Below are 13,408 nucleotides of genomic sequence, written 5' to 3' on the forward strand. Positions count from 1 at the left end.
TGAAGCAGGGGTCGCCCTGCTCCGTGCCACGCAAGAGGCTGCCCAGCATCTCCTGGAAGATGAGCTCTCCCCCTTGGGAGATGAAGGGGCCGCCCCAGACCATCATTAGGCCCTCCTGAAACCCCATCGGGCATGCTGCCAGCTATGGAGGTACCCCACCAGCACGGAGTGGTAGGAATACCTGGTCCTCAAGGAGTGGGATGACAACCACTGGCTCTGGAATTTGCAGATGAGCCGGTGGACATTCCTTGAGCACTGCCAGTGGCTTACCCCTGCCCTGTGGCACCAGAACACCCCTATGTGGCGTGCCCTCACTATCAAGAAACAGATCGGCACCGCTGTCTGGAAGCTGGCCACTCCAGACAGCTACTGATCCACAGGGCAGCAGTTCAGTGTAGGCAAGACCACCGTTGGGGCTGTCATCATGGAGGTAAGGAGCCCCAGGAGGGGACCCTGGGGGGGAAGGGGGGAACCCAGGGAGAGGAGAGCCCGGGGGGTGGGGGAGAGCCCAGGGGCAGCTTGGTGGAGGGGGCCAGGCACACCCTGCACACCCCTCATGGGTGGTCATGTCCTCCCCCCGTAGGTAGTCTGTGCGGTGAACGCTCTACTGCTCCACAGGCTTGTGCGGCTTGGGGACCTGGATGTGGCCATCGCAGGGTTTGCTGGCATGGGGTTCCCCGGCATGGGGTTCCCCAGCTGCTTTGGGGCACTGGACAGGACCCACATCCCCATCCATGCCCTGGAGCACAGTGGAGCACTCTTCATGAACAGGAAGGGCTACCGCTTGGTGGTCCTCCAGGCCATGGTGGACAGCTGGGCCCACTTCCAGGATGTATATGTTGGCTGGCCTGGCAGCACCCATGACGCCCGCATTTTTTAGGAACTCAGGCCTGTGCCACCAGCTGGTGGTGGGGACCTATATTCCCCTAGAGGGAGATCCCTCTGGGGGACACCACTGTGCCCCTCTGCCTCGTGGCAGATGCGGCCTACCCCTTCCAGCCCTGGCTTATGTGCCCCTACATGAGCCACCTCAGTGCCAGCCACGAGGGGTTCAACACCCTCCTGAATCATGCGCACCAGGTGGTTGAGCAGACTTTCAGCCACCTCAAAGGCCGCTGGAGGTGCCTCCTCACCTGCCTGGACGTGGGGCTCCTCAACATTCCCCAGGTTGTGGGCACGTGCTGCACACTCCACAACCTGGTGGAGAGCAAGGGGGAGGCCTTTGTGCAGGGCTGAGCTGTGGAGGCTGGCATGGCCTACCCCCAGCCAGCCGCGGCGCCAAGCCAACCACAAGGGGATCCCAGTCCGGGAGGCCCTGTGGGCCAATTTTGACCAGGCTGCGGGGTGAGTACCAGCAGGGCCATCCCTGGTGGGCCACTCACTGCCCCCCCACCGCACTACTGCCCCCACACCCACACTACTGTGCGCTAAGAGCACACGACAACACTTTTTTGTTTTAAAAATAAACCTGAACATTATTTAAAACCAACAAAAACAATGAAATTTGTAAACAGGAATGGGGGAACTATGTGCGTTGTGGGGGGAGCAGTTACTAAAGAGGGGTGGGACACAACAACTATTTACAGCGAGGGGGGGAACTATGTACAAAGGAGGGGAGTCTGAGTGGTCCAGTCCTTGGCCCCCTTCTCTACTGTCCAGTGCCTGGTGTGGGGTGGTGCGACCCACGCCTGGGCCAGAGGCCCCGTCGAGGCTGGGTGGGGGCAGGGAGGACCGGCAAGTATGGCTGGGCTGGCTCCTGAGCCCCGTGGTCCTCCTCCTCAGCAGGCTCCAGGGCAGGTGGAGGGTGGCTGGGAGGGACGGCGGCTGGAGCAGCTGGGGGCAGCAGCTGCTCAGCGATCCGCTGTAGGGTCCCAGCGATCTGATTGAAGGGCCACGTGAAGGACCCCCAGGCCTCCTGGCGCTAGGCCAGTGCTCGCTCCTGCAAGTGGAGGCGGCGCTCCTCCAATTGAAGGTGGCGTTCTGACACCTCCATCTAGCACCGGAGGGTGGCGAGGACCTGGGGGTCAGTGGACACCCACAGCTGGCTCCAGCGGTGGCAGGCTTGTCCCGGGGCTGGTCCCTGATCTGTCACCTAGCTACCATGCCGTGATGTTCCCAGCGGGCTTTCCAGCATGATGGACGTGGCACCCACGCTGTTGTGGCCCTAAGATGGTGCAGCTGCGGAAAAGAGCAGGGAAGAGAGAAGACAGCTGTTAGTCTGGGCCTTGACCCGTGGCCCACACCCCTTCCCCCCGCTGCTGGGTCCCCATCCCCTGTCCCCCAGGATGGGTGTGGGGTCCCCATGGGTGATCCCCTTCGGGGGTTCTGCTCCCCACTACCCCCAGGGATGGGGCATGGTGCTGTCCTGGGAGGCAGGTGCTGACAGGCTCTGGGGGCCATGCCACTGCTGTCCCGGGGCTGTAGTCTGGCTGGGTCGTGGTGGGCCATGGATAGCTGGGTATGTGTGGGGCTCTGGTCGTGTCCCTTGCCCCCACCCCTTAACCCAGGGGTGTGTGCCGGTGGGGTACATACCTGACAGTCTGCTCCCATGGTTGGGGGACACCCATTGGGCGGACACCCTGCTGGAGCTGCAGGAGGGGAGGTCAATCAGGAGCTCCCCCCATCACTGGAGCCCTCCTCCTCCTCCGCTGTCCCAGGGGTGGGCTCCGGCTCCAAGGCCTGCTGGGGCTCCTTGGCTGAGGGGTCAAGGGTGGCTGGGGGGGGAGGAGGTGTACAAGGGGCCCAGGATCTCCCTGAGCTCCCTGTCAAAGAGGCAAGCGGCAGGGGCGGCCCCAGACTGGCTGGCCGTGTCCCGGGCCCAGGTGGAACTCTGCCGCAGCTCCTTGATTTTACTCCTGACATGGTCAGGAGTGCGGACAGGGTGACCCCGGATGGCCAGGCCCTCAGCCAGCTGGGTGAACACGTCTGCATTCCGGTGCTTGTTCTCCATTGCCTGTAGCACCTCCTCCTCACCCCAAAGCCCCAGCAGGTCCTGGATTTCAGAGTCGGTCCAGGAGGGTCCCCGCTGCCTCTTGCCCCCCGGCTGGACAGCTGGGAGCCCTGGGTCCCCCTGAGGGATGTGCCCTGGGTCGCTCAGGGGTCTGGCTGGCTGCCATGGGTTCTGGGTGGTGGATCGGGGCCTCTGGAGGGCATGCAGGGTGTGCACCTGTCTGCGCTGCTGCCTGCATGCTCTCAGCTTCCTGCCACAGGAAATCCAGGGGCATGGTGCTTAAGGGCTGCTGCACGCTGTGACCACAGATCCCTGCAGGGGCTGGCCAGAGCATCTCAATCCCTCAGTTGATAGCCACTATGGAGGACCCCGCTATTTCAATGTAGTGGGACACAGGTCGTCTACACACGCCCTACTTTGATGTTGAACGTCGAAGTGGGGCGCTATTCCCATCTTCGATGTCCCGCTGCCTAATGTCGATTTCAACTTTGAAATAGTGCACAACTCTTGTAGATGCGCTGCACACTATTTCAAAGTTGGGCTGGCTATTTCAAAATAGCTGGCTAGTGTAGATGCGGCTCTAGAGAGGTGGTGGATTCTCTGTCCCTAGAGGTTTTTAAGTCCCAGCTTGACAAAGTACAGGGTTGATCTTGCTTCTGGCAGGGGGCTGGACTGGATGGTCCTGAGGTCCCTTCCAGCCCTATGATTTTATGATCTTTTACTAGGTCTACCCTAGTTGGGTATGCTTACTATGATCCAAGATTTACCCTTTCAGCTGTTTTATGCTGCCAGAGTGTCATGAAGGGTCTTTAATGTAACTGAGAATCAGTCTTGGATGTTTGGTCTTAACTAAATCTGGAATACCATAACTCAGTATCTAAAATATTTCCTAAGGTACAATACATTATTTTCTGCATACAGAAATAAAGGAAAGTTAGCCTGGTGTGTGATACAGGAGCCAATGAGAAAGGGGAAAATGTGTCTAAAAAAAGGAAATTCATTTTAAGGTGGACAAGCCAATTAACCAGAATCTTCCTGTAGGTCTTAATTGAATATAAATAACCTAGTTGTGAGGAGCAAAATTCAGAGGCATGAAGTCAAAACAAACCATATCTAAGAAAATCTTCCCAAGTCAAGAAGAGAAAAAGTGGAAAATAGGTCTGAACAGAAACCCAGGAGCGGGAGAGTAAAGAATTCAGTGACTTGGTAACTCCTTCCTGTTTAAAATATTTTGAAAATAGAAATTAGGAAGTTGAAAATTGAACTATTTAATTACATCAGCATTAAAGAAATCAACCCCTGCAGACATTTTTTATGGAAGCATAGATACAAATACCTTTATTTTGAGATGTCTTACATGTATATTTGTGTTGATAATTATCAATTATTCTTATGATGGAAATAGGCAATCTACATAAAAATATGCAGCATTTTATAAAGGGTTTACACAAAACTATGACTATGGATAAATAAATTAGTGCAAAATGAATAATTAATGCATGTTTTACTCCATGTGCCTTTTAATGGCAAGTCTGGTGTGTTTATTATTCTGATTTGATTTGAACTGGATTCAAAGGATCGCTGGAAATTACACAGAACTTGTCAAAACATCTGTCTGAGGGGAAATCTAGAGATCAAAACCATAAGTTGCTTGTGTTTATTGAAGAGTTTGTGAAAAAGCTTTTGAGAAGAATATTTTTGAGAATCTTTCTTAGCATAAAGTTTGTTAGAACAGAGCAGAAAATAATGCCTAATAGGAAAATCTGGAATGAAAACATAAAAGGAACAATTAATAATCTGCCAACCCCCTACCCTCACCAGCTTTTAGTTATCTGATGGGACAATTTGGCTAATCCCCTCCATATGATGCAAACAACTACTTGAGGGAAAAGAAGTGTAGTTGGGGAAAAAATGGCCATCTGGTTAGCCTCAGACTGTGGAAAGAAGATATATGTCATGGATAAGTGTCACTTGGCCATTTCTAGCTTCCCAGTAGTAAAGTGCCCTGACACTGCAATCTTGATTGGTGATTAAGCCTAAGGACTATAAGTCACATTGACTTCAGTTGGAGCAATGGGTGAGTATCCAGATCATGGTGTTTTTACAGGGTTATAATGCCAGTCAGGAATACCTTTATAAAGGGTAAGCTGGAAAGGTGAAGTGCAAAACTGAGTAAGCCAGAGTCAAGGACTTAGAAGCATTTGTCATGTCCCCCATGCTTTATGAACATTGGTGTATGAATATCCATAATTAGAAGATGCTTTAGGCAAATGTAACATTTTGTTTTACAGTTACAATCTGTTGAAAGTATGTATTCAATATCTGTGTGTGTATCATTCTTGTATGTGACATTAGAAATATGAAGCGTGAATCCAGTTATAAATCTAGAATTTGTAGTGAGAGCCATTAGTGGTATTTCTCAACTTAATGGCTCTGTGCTCAAGGTAAAGATCTGTGAATGGCTTTGTTTTTCCAAAAGCCTTCCAGGACATGCAGCTGGGCCACTTGATGCTGGAAACCATTTTGGATCTTGTATTTTCCCATTCAAGTTACAAAAATTTAAACTGAGTGCAGAGACTTATTGTCTTGGCCGATAGAGATCTAAAGGTGGAAAACCAAACAACTTGTAGGAATCTTGTGGGGGGAAAGGTGCGGCATTTATTATAGATGAACAGTAAAACATATGTTCTTTTATGCTTTATAAAGATGTTTTTATTCTGCAAATTTTATTTGATTTTCAAAAGGAGGCTGGATAGTCATCATTCTTGGATGGTTTAAACACAACAGATCCTGCACCACGGCAGGAGTTAAATTAAATGACCCTTGCAGCCCTTCAAAGTCCTGACCTGTATTTTTTTTCTCATCGTTCTTATGTTTTTTGGTTACAAGACTCTAGAAGTATGTGCCTGACATGGGTGGTGGGCAGAAAAGCCTGGCCCCATGCACACTCCACCCCCAGCTCCCTGCTTTGGCCCCAGGGGCTGGGGCCACACTGCCCACTGGGGTTGTTCCTACTAATTCTGGCACCCTACTCAGCCTAAGCACCTGCGACCCCCTTGCGGGGAGTGACCTCTTTGCATGGGAGACTGTGCTCAAGGGCTGCAGAGGCAAAAGTTGTGGGGGGGAAGGCCCAGAGCTGTGGGGGGCAGGAGGAGGGCAGGGAGGCTGATTGACCTGACAGCTGGGGAAGCAGGCGGGAGGTGCAGGCAGCAGTGAGTGGCAAGAATGACAAACAGTGATTCACCTTTCACCAGAAGGGGAAACATCTGGTGGGTGGTGGTTGAGCCTTGCTGCCAGTATTCCTAAGGCTGGGGGGCAGAGGGGGGCTGCTGCTCCCTCCTGCTGCTCTGGGGGTGGGATGGGGAGCATTAGCCAACCTGGGGTGAAGGCTGACAGCCATGGTGGGTGTGTTCTGAGTTCCAGGGGGGCATGGAAGGGGCCCTGGGTGGAAGATGTGTCATTGGCTTCCCCCAGCCAGTGGTTCATAGACCACCTATAATGCCTGGGTCAAGTACTAGACTACAGAAAATTCCCATGAATGGCTATAACAACTTGCATTTTTCTGTCCAAAGAGGGAAGCCATTTTATAACAAGGAAGCCTCTAGAAGTAGCAGAGACATGTGCAGGTGCATGGTAAGTCTTTCATTGAATCTTACCTACTAAGTCTATGGCATGGACATATATCCTAGAGAAAACAGTCTTAGCCATTCAGTAAAGGCTATAGGGACATTTAACTTCTCAGGCTTAACATAAAATGAGAGAAGCTTTTTCTTTTGTGTGCGTATTGTAGTAGCAAAAGGCTAAAAATTATTTGTTAGCACAACACTCACATTTACAAGTACAACTATTGTTATAAATCCTACCTTAGTTACTAATAACTATGTCCTGAATCCTGCAAAGACTTAAGCATGTGTCTAACTTTAAATATACAAATAATCCCATTGACAAGTTGAATGTGCTCTTTTGAAGGATCAGCACTGATGTTATTTCCCTGTTCACACAGAGAATACACATGCCTCATTTTTCTTTGCTTTTACATTTTCAGACTTCTTTTAATTCCAGAATGTTATTGTCTTTGTGCCTGAATACTCTAAAAGAACAAAACAGGTCATCATGTTCCCCAAATGGTGCCAAAACATAACTACTTCACACACTGTTTGAGAGAAGTACTGTATACCAACATCAGTTACTGTCCACCCTACCTGTCTGAATACAGTCACGACAAATAATTCTGAGATGCTGAAACATTACCATGACATACCTAGACTTCCTTCTTCCTTTCTGTTCAGGAAATGTATTCTTACACTTGACTTTTTCCATAAATAAATGTAACATGGTCAGGAAAATACTTACGAGTTCTGGACTTTGGTTTGTGAACTTTGGGAGAAAATATCAAAATATGTGGTATATATTTTGGCTAGATTGCTCCATGTCAATGAGTCCAAATGGAATGAAACTCTGCTCCATTTTGAAAGTTACTTGTCATAATAGAGGAGGTAGGAATGTTGCAACAAAGAGGGATGTTTAGTGTGCTCATTTGTGTGTCAATACCCAGAATGCTCTTCCAGCTCACAGCTATTTCGTAGCAGGGCTGTTGTCTCTGCTGTAGGAACAAAGCAAGATGTTTGGGCACACTTGTGGGTAAACAGACTTCTTTTCTGTTAGCCTCTTGGCTGTGGTATTTTTTGGAACAAAGGATTTTTCCAATTAAATAAAGTATTCACTTCCTATTTTTAAAATCTGCTGGCAACCACGTCAATGCTGCAGTGGAGCTTTTGCCTGTTCCAGGGCTGCCAACTCACTCACAAACCCATAAAAACATAGACTCACAGAAATGCAGGGTAGGAAGGGCGGGATTTCAAGAAGGCATGCAATCCAGCCCTGTGCGTTCAAGCAGGACCGAGACTATTCCTGAGATGTGTTTGCCCAACCTGTTCTTAAAAACCTCCAATGACTGTTTCTCTGGGTGCTGATACAGTGCTGGAACTGGCTGGTGCCATGTGAGGCTGCTCCAGGGTTACCATTGCCAATAGTACCAAGTGCACCTTTTTGCTGACAGTTCATTTCTTTCAGCATGTTGGCTCTTCTTTGAGCTCTGCTCTGTGGAGGGCTCACTGCTGTGACCTGTCAGTGCTGATCTCACAGAAGATGTGGTCAGTGACGGGTGATCTGAAGGTGAGACTTTCGCAGGGGCAGAAGCTGGCCTGATTGACTTCTACATCAGCATCATTTTGAGCTGGAGGTCTCTCACCGTCCTAGCACCTGCTGCCAATTTATTACAATGGGGGCATTGTTGACTAAGATGAGTCTCCCCCAAGCATCTCACACTTTGTGAGTGCTCACCAGACACAGGAATTGCTGTCCTGCTTGTGAGGCAATGCTTGAAGCTTGGGGGGATCCAGGCATATTTCTGAGGTCGTCACTCGCACTAAGTATCAGAGATACAGCCGTGTTAGTCTGTAGCTTCAAGAACAAGAAGAAGTCTTGTGGCACCTTATAGACTAACAGATATTTTGGAGCATAAGCTTTCATGGGCAAAGACCTGCTTCATCATATGCATGATCTCATGCATCTGATGAAGTGGGTCTCGTGCATCTGATGAAGCAGGTCTTTGCCCACGAAACCTTATGCTCCAAAAAATCTTTTAGTCTATAAGGTGCCACAAGACTTCTTCTTGTACTCACACTAAGGTTAACTAAACAATTTTTTAAAAACTTTAAACACTACTATCTAACTAACAATTAGGATGTAGGAAACTTGGTAACCTATAGCTAATAACTAACTCCTGAGGGAGCATTAACCATTCTAACCATTCTGGGGTGGTAAGAAGGGACTGAAGAGTCCATTGGCCATGGGTGCGTGATAGTGGCTCGAAACTGGCAATAACCAGATGTTGGCATACATGGCCCCCAGAGCACTGCTATCTTAAATCTCTGACCAGAGGCTCAGGAGCACTGAATGACCTGAAGTGGAGCATCCACAAGGACATTGCTTAAAGAAGAAGAAAAAGTTCCTGGGAAGAACTTTGTAGGGTGCTATCTAATTGTTCTTCTTATGCTCAGACTTAGATTATTTTGCTTCTGTAGGCAACTCTCGAGAAGAACATTCTTCACAGGCTCATTTTTCATAGGTGTGGAATAGCTAGGAGAGGAATCTTTTCATTTCTGTATTGTTACAGCTTATTTCTCTATTTTACCACCACAAAAATCAGGACATTCTGCACCAAAGTTTTCAAAATTATGTTTAATTTAGGCTAGTTCCTATTAGCACCATTCTAATATTAATTTGACTTCACTAAACGTCATTGCACACACACACACACACACACACACTTGCAATTCTGGCTCAATCACACATTCAAAGTCAGTAGCTTGCGAGTATTCCAAGGCATACCAAAGCTACGTAATTCTCAAGAAGGCTGTATGTGTATATCCTGCCATTCATAACTTATTTCAGTCTGACACTGAACTGTCCAAAGCTACTCGAAAACATTAGTCTTCAAAGCATAAGTGGATAAAATAAATTTGTAGTTTCTCGGCCAAAACAATTCTGAAATATGACAAGCTGCCAGGGGCTACTGGTGAGGAGAGATATGGGGGAGGAGGGGCACCGTCCACTAGCCTGGTTGAGGCCTGGGACAACTTCTCTCTACCCCAGGCCCCATCCTGCCCACCTCTTTCCACCTCCACCCTGCTTCTGCCCCCTCAATACCACTGCTCTACTCACTCCCTAAATCCCCTCACTGAGCTACATGGCCTGGGTGATGGGGTGGGGCTGGCATGGACAGCAAGAGTTGGGTGCCCCTGGACTCACCGGGAGCAGCAGGGGGAAGTGGAGCAGTTCGGTTATAGCCTGTTCTGCTCACCCAGCTTCCAGACACATTGCTCCTGCACTCAGGGACAACTTTAGGGAAAACGGTGTCCTGGGAGAACTTAAACGTTGGTTCCTTGTCCTGTGCTGCATCTGCCATATGCTCAGTACAAGCCAAGCAGCAAAGTTTGGGGGATTATAGACCCCATCCACCCTCTAACACATTATCTCATTCAAGGGTCTCCTAGGGCATTTGAAAACTCGTTTTTTTGACAGATGACTTAGCAGCTGACAGGAGCACTGTACCTAATTAGGGATGTGAGCTTTAGGAGAGAGTTTTGGGCATTGTGGGTGTTCAGGGCTGGGGCATGGGGTTGAGGTGCAGGAGGGGTGTAGGCTCTGGAAGGGGTCTCAGTGGGGATTGGGTGGGGGAGGGGGTTGGGATGTAGCCTCTGGCCAGGCAGTGCTTACCTCAGGTGGCTTTGAATCCTAGTCAGTGGTGCCTACCCTGACCCCATGCTGCTCCCATAAATGGTCAGCACATTTCTGCAGTCCCTATGTGTGTGGGGGTGGGGAGGTGGCGGTAGGTGGCGCTACGCACTGCCCCTGTTTGCAGGCACTGTCTCTGTGGCTCCCATTGGCTGCAGTTCCTGAAGAGGAGAGATATGGAGTGGATGCAGGGGAGGATGGGACACCACCCAGCAGCCTGGGAGAGGCCTGGGACAACTTCTCTTTGCCCCAGGCCACATCCTGCCCACCTCTTTCCACCCACATCCTGCTCTGCCCTGCTTTTCCCCACATTCCACCGCCTCCACATGACTGCTCTACCTGTTTCTTGAGTCAGGGGAACATAAAAAATCCCCTTTGCACTTCCCAGGGTCCACAGGAATGAGCTAGCCAGTTTTTGGAGCAGTGCACGGCCAAGGAAGGCAGGGAGGATGCCTTAACCCTGTTGCACGGCTGGAGTTTTGGCAGCTGATCTTTCAGATTGGCTTTAGGAGCCTCTGAGAGATCAAGCCCGATTCTGGGAGACTCCCAGCAAAACTTGGAAAGTTGCAAATCTAGTATTAATCCAATTAAAGCCATATTTCTGTACAGTATTTGCAGAACTTTTTTAAAATAAAACTGCCAGTATGTTTTTTTTTAGATTTTCATTCTAAAATAATAATTTTAAAAGTTGCTCCAGGATTAAGAATTGCATACCAGCCCCCAGTCTAGACAATTATTACACATAACAAATCACTGACAACAAAGGTTGATAACAGATGCACTGACTGATCCTTAAAGTGACTCAGAGATTGTCGCTACAACAATTAAAAAAAAACTAACTAGTTAACTACTTGTTGAAAAATGACAAACTGAAGTCTGCTGGACAACAGCCCTTTCTATATCGCATTAACTACTATATTTTTTATTTCAGTATTCGCGCCTTATTCTTAACTAAAACTGAATTAAGTACTCAAGGGTTGTGGCTACACTGCACCTCCCTTCCAGAAAGCACATGCAAATGTGGCTGTTAGAAATGCAAATGAGGTGCAGATTTAAATATCTCGTGCCACATTTGCATACTCACACAAGATAAGAAAAAAATTAGTAAGAGGGGTGCTTTTGAAAGCAGGGTTCCTTTTGAATGAACCCTGTTTTGGCTTTCAAAATCAGCTCTTCCAGAATCAAGCTCTTGCGTGAGTATGCAAATGAGGTACAAGATATTTAAATCCATGCCTCATTTGCATTTGTGATTGGCAGCATTTGCATGCTCCTTCTGAAAGTGGGGGGAGCAGTGTAGCCACAGCTCAGGTGTCTAGAGTCAGTACCAGTTTTTGAGCCTTTTAAGTTTGACTACAATACAATTTTTCACTACTATAGTATCTTATCTGGAGAAAGCGAAGATGCAAAGTGACAAAAGAAATGACAGCACAAATTACAAATGCAGTATTTTGAAATAAATTAATGTAATTATAGTTGTAGAATGATGGCCCATATCACCAATAAATCACCAGTTAGGCACTACGTTGTGCATAAACAAACCGAATCTGAATTTGAGGGACATCAGAAGCTACTTGGCAAATGTCTGAATTTTCAAATTACTTTAGGAATTTAATGTTAAAATTCTCCTAGAATGGAAGTCACAAATTTAAAAATAGAGTTCTAAAGCTAGTCACCGGATGTGGGCTTTTCCTGCTGTGGCTTTATCATCAGAAAATTACTTTCAGATTTTCTGGGACTGCATCAACTCTTGAGCATGAATGAACATAATGATTCATGACTGATAAAGTGCATATAACTTTAAACACAATAACTGCCTATGTTAATATTTTGCGGGGTAGAGGTAGCGGAAAGAGTTCCAATGTTGAAGAATTTAAGAAACATTCAAACAAAAATGGATGTCTGCCAAATACTGAAACATATTGTCCAGAAAAACAACCAATTGTAAAGAACATCCTCTCCTCTTATATACCAGATGTTGTTGAACTGATTTAAAAAAATACAACTAGCTTATGAGTCATAGGGTACAACAATAGTGGAACAATGTTTATTGGCTCTTTAATTCAAGTACACTGTGAGACATGGAATAAACATTATTAAACTAAGAGATCTGTATGTAAGATTGTTTTTTAAAAGTTTGTGCACATTAAACACAATCCTTCTGTACAGAAACCGAAATCTGCATCAGACAAAGAAATATACTTTGATAAAACAGTTCTGTCAATGTGGTATGTTCACTGACAATATTGTGCAACCAAATAGTTAAAGAAAGTAATTGGAAATGAATTTTTCATATGAAATTGTTTTAAAAAGACAGAAGGAACAGCACATTAGGGTGGCAAGTGAGATATCTGGACACGCTCACTGAAATAAAATTCAAGTAAGAAATTAGGAGGGACAATATCTTTTAGCTCACAGTGATTACAAGTTGTGTTGAGATTTGTCTGGTGATTTATAACCATTTTTCAATGCAGCAATTGTGCAGGTTTCTATAATGGGAAGATATAAGCAGGGGAGGGATAGCTCAGTGGTCTGAGCATTTACCTGCTAAACCCTGGCTTGTGAGCTCAGTCCTTAAGGAGGCTATTTAAGGATTGGGGCAAATAGATATCAAGGATGGTGCTTGGTCCTACCAAGAGGGCAGGGAACTGGACTAGATGACCTCCTGAGGTACCTTCCAGCTCTAGGAGGTGTCTCTATAAACAGTGAAACTGTGGTCAGCCAGTAAATTCTGTGTTTTTCATAGCCCTGAACAATAATTCCTAAACAGACTTTAATCTTGTCAAAGTAAAAAGCATGCTACATTTCTGCTCTGCCTTCACTCTTCACATTCCTTGTGAGAACAATAAATAAGCAAGAAATAAGAGTAAAAAAAGTGTACTGCACTTGTTCATTACATACTTTGCAAGTTTTCCAGAATATATTTTCAGTTAACCCAAGGTACCTCTCCAGACCCACAGACAGAGGGTGGAGGATATAGGGCAAAGCAGGTAATTGCCCCAGGGCCCAGCAGTTCTAAAGGTCCTGGAAGCTCCCAGCTGCCTCTGCTGCTACGATGGCAGCAGCAGTGGCCAGGAGCTCTGGGCCTTTTCATTCACTGCCAGAGCTCCGGGGAGGAGAGGGACCCCAGCACCACAATCCAGGCAGCATGGAAGGCTGGCT

This window comes from Carettochelys insculpta, chromosome 2 (genome assembly GCF_033958435.1).
Source record: "Carettochelys insculpta isolate YL-2023 chromosome 2, ASM3395843v1, whole genome shotgun sequence".
Lineage (NCBI taxonomy): Eukaryota > Metazoa > Chordata > Testudines > Carettochelyidae > Carettochelys > Carettochelys insculpta.